This window comes from Manis pentadactyla, chromosome 19 (assembly GCF_030020395.1).
Source record: "Manis pentadactyla isolate mManPen7 chromosome 19, mManPen7.hap1, whole genome shotgun sequence".
Classification (NCBI taxonomy): domain Eukaryota; kingdom Metazoa; phylum Chordata; class Mammalia; order Pholidota; family Manidae; genus Manis; species Manis pentadactyla.
The window spans coordinates 14,232,432-14,236,277 of NC_080037.1; the positions used below are offsets into that span (position 1 = coordinate 14,232,432).

The following is a 3,846-nucleotide window of genomic DNA, read 5'->3' on the forward strand; positions in this document are numbered from 1 at the left end:
TCAAAGCACCAGAGGCCTCAGTAAGGTTTAAAGATTGGAGAATGTGGTTAAGAATGAGGAAACAGAACAAAGAGGGAGAGATGGATGCATAAGGACAGGGTATTAGTGTGTAAGATTTCAGAAATGGAGCTGTGCATTATCAGCTGTGTAATATCAGTTTCCACTGGGGACACTGTAGTGGAGGGGAGGCCATTTAAGTTGAGAAGATCAAAGCCACATGGGATGTTTGAGCAGTGGACGGGTCGTCCTTGCATAGGACAATGGCAGGAGTAGCAAGGGACAGGAAGAGCCCGGGAATGAAGAGATCAAGGGACCACAGACAGGGAAGTCAGTAAGTGACGGCATCGGAGATAAAATGAACCAGTAGAATGAGTCTTCGCCAGGGTTCTCTGAAGCGAAGCCTGAGTTAAGGCCTTATAAACAGTTAGTTGATTTGGGGAAGCAACCCCAGGAAACAGGAGTAGGGGAATGAGGAGTAAGCAGGGAGGGAGAGAAAGCCAGTGGAAAGGTGTGCTCTTGAATGAGCACCACTGTGGGTGAGTGAGGCTTGATCCTGCCTTCAGAAACTTCCAAGAAGCCATGCAGAATGAACCTCAAATGTGTTCTGGCCTCTTCATCCATTCGTCAAAGCTTGCCTTGTGGGGCTTGAACTCCCCACTATCGAGGCTGCACCAGTGTGAGTGCCAAGCAGGTTTCTGCAGGCACTTCCTCCGAGAAGCCCCAGGTAGAACTCAAAAGATAACAAAGTGCCGCTGAAGCAATGTGCCATCAGGTTCATACCTGCCAGTTGTCACAGCAGTGGCTGGAGGAAAAGGTGGGCAGAGAGAGTGTGAGGTGGGGCACGAGAAGAGCCTGTTACAATGGACAAAAGAGGCATTGTCTGTAAGCACCAGGTGGGAGCAAACAGAAAGCCAGCATCCACATGGGCACCAAGGATGCTCAGACGGTTGGCATTAAAGGCTCTAATCCCATCAGTCCATGGCAGCTTTGTGCCAAGACTCCAAAGGAATGTGGATGAAAAGTCCTCTTGTGGCTGAGCAAGTCTCAGCCAAGGAAGGGAGCCATGTGGGCAGAGTCATGCTCACCTGGGCTTCCAGATGTCCACCGGCACCAAGTAGTTTTAACCAGATCTAGAAGCAAGCCATGGCTGATGGTGAAAACAAGCTGCGACTGAATCAATGGTATCAACATATCAGAAGAAATGTTTGCGCTTACAGAAGTCTGGTCTGAATGTGGAAATGCATAAGATATATCTATGTCTATGTCTATACCTATGTCTATGTTTATGTCTGTATCCGTATCTATGTCCATATCCATGTATACATATATATTTATGGATGTATGCATTTAAGATGTCTCTGGTGAGAGACTAGAAGGGGAAAAGAAGAGGGTATTGAACTAAAGCTCCAATTTATAGAGATATAATTTATCTGGTCCACTTGACAGTTTTATTCCTCAAGGTAAATTAACAAATTAGCATTCTGATTTTGATATAACTCTCTTGGGAGTGTGTTTAGCCAGCTAAGTTCCCCTGAGCCTGAACTACTCGGAGCTTTCTAATAAATCAAGCCCATGGGCCTCCAAAGCAGAGGATCATGCCTTGGAACTCAGTGACCCCACTACAGAACTGATGCCCTGTGAGATCCTACATCTGTGTCTAGCTCACCCCCTTGTCTGATACTTTAAAATTAATTTTCTGACTTCAATCCACAGCATTTGTGAGCTATCCCTGATAATGACCTATCATTCTTTGTACAGAAGTAAATTATGTCTATGTGATGCTAATTAACTATTCCTGCATGTCAAATTAACACAAAACTTGAGACAATCCATGTCTTATTGTCTCAGAGGTCCTGTGGGTCAGGAATCTGGGCATGGCTCAGCTTGCTCCAGCACCTCAGGGACCCTCACAGACGGCCATCAAGGTATCACCTGGGGTGTAGTCGTCTGAAGGCCAGACCAGTAAGGATCTGTTACAAGTTGGCAATGTTGCTGGCAGAACTGAAGTCCTTGTGGGCTGTCAGACTGAGGGGCTCCATTTCGTGTTGGCTATTGGCTGGATGTCATCTTCAGTTCCACGCTACATGGGCCTTTGCAGCATAGCAGCTCATATCATTGAAACCAGCAAAGGAGAGAATCTGCTAGTGAGAGGGAAGTTACAGGCCTCCAGAACTGAATCATGGAGGTAACAACACATTATCTTTGTCTTATTCTCTGGGTTAAAAGAGTCACGAGCCAAGCTCACATCCAACAGAAGATGAGCAGAGCAGGAGGCAAGGGTCACTGGGAACTGTCTCAGAGGCTTCCTAGCACACCATGTGTCATCATAATGGAACTGTGGCTCAATTAGGGCACAAGACATTTAACAAAGAAGTCCAAAAACAGTGGCTTACGTGGGATAGAAGTTTACCTTGCTCTGTCTCATAACAAATCAGAGGATGGCAAGCAATCCAAGGTGGAGAGGCGGCTGTACCTCTTAAGGAACCAAGAATCCAGGTTCCTTTTACCCTGCGCTCACCTCTTCCCCAGAATGCTGCTCTGATCCTGATGGTCAGCCCTGGTTTACACCTCATACTCATTCTAATCCCTGAGAATGAAAAAGAGGGGAATAAGAACTGAATCAAATTAATTTTAAAGGTGTGCTGGAGCAGGGAAGTTGTGTAAATCACTCCTACTTACATCTCACTGGTGGGAACTTGGACCATGGCCATATATAGCTATATAGAGGCTGAGAAATGTAGTCTTATGCTGGTCAGCCATGTGTTGTGCCTTGTCAAAATTGAAAGCGGGTTTTGGAGTTGAACATTTAATTTGTTACTTTCAGGTTATGCAACAGATGTTTATTCATCCCAACTCTGACAAGCTCTTTATAGCCATGATGTTTCTCTAGAAAATACTATATGTTGATAGGCATGGCCACCAACCTTAGATAAACAAACTTCTGCATGATTAAAATATTAACTCCAGCCTAAATACAGGGCAGTTCCAGGGAGGTATATTCCTAAAATAGAAAGAAACATTAAGTGCATTATAGATGATGTCAACATTGTATGGCTGTACTTTTATTAATATATCTAAAAGTGCTGGTCTCCAAAGTTACAAAATATTCAAATTATTGGGAAATTGATAATAAGAGAAGGATTCTTCACTTCATACACATGTCTTCATCACAGTCTAATAAATCAAAAGGGCCCCTGGTACATTTCATTTATTGTAAAAGATTAACTTACTTAAAAGGAGAAACTCTATTGTCCCCTATTGACATAAAATAAACTGGTGCCTGATAAATCCTATTAGAAATACAAGCACTATGAGGTTTGGATTTCCACATTGTCAGAGTCACTTCTAGACACTGGTAGTGGACTATTCCCAACTGACTGGAGGAGATCAGGAATAATGCCAATTTTTCTGAATTCCTTTAGCATCTGTGTTGTCTCTCGACAACACACTTACCTTACAGTGTGCAGTTTCTTCTCTGTTTTAAGTAAGAAAGACTCCAGGCTTCTCTAAGAAGTTTCACAGAGTCTTCAAATAGTTATCTTAATCTGATGGCATTTTGCCAGTCATATTAAGAAATTCAGATTCATCTGTGGTCTTTCACCTAGTTACTGACAACTTATAACTGAATTTCAGAGTTTTTTTAAAGTAAAATACAATTAGAAGGTTTGTCTTTCTTGCTTGTTCCATTTTCTAGTATAAGGAATATCAGCGTGGATCCCATGCAACTGTTTTGGGAGTTCCTTGAAACTCGTGAAATAGTATATGAAATGTGTCTGTGTGTAAAGGATCCTAAGAGGGTCTTTGACACTAATAAGGTTAAAAACAATTATTCCAGTGCTTCGATGA

At 43.0% G+C, this 3,846-nt stretch overlaps 1 long non-coding RNA gene across 1 annotated transcript; it reads right to left on the reverse strand.

The window, feature by feature from the left end:
- Nucleotides 1-1,819: 1,819 nt before the first annotated feature.
- Nucleotides 1,820-2,776, reverse strand: LOC130681663 (uncharacterized). The gene is made up of 3 exons (XR_008994867.1): nucleotides 2,680-2,776; nucleotides 2,508-2,587; nucleotides 1,820-1,947 (listed from the first exon to the last, which is right to left on the reverse strand). It is a non-coding gene; the product is annotated as an uncharacterized LOC130681663 (long non-coding RNA).
- Between the last annotated feature and the right edge of the window lie 1,070 nt (nucleotides 2,777-3,846).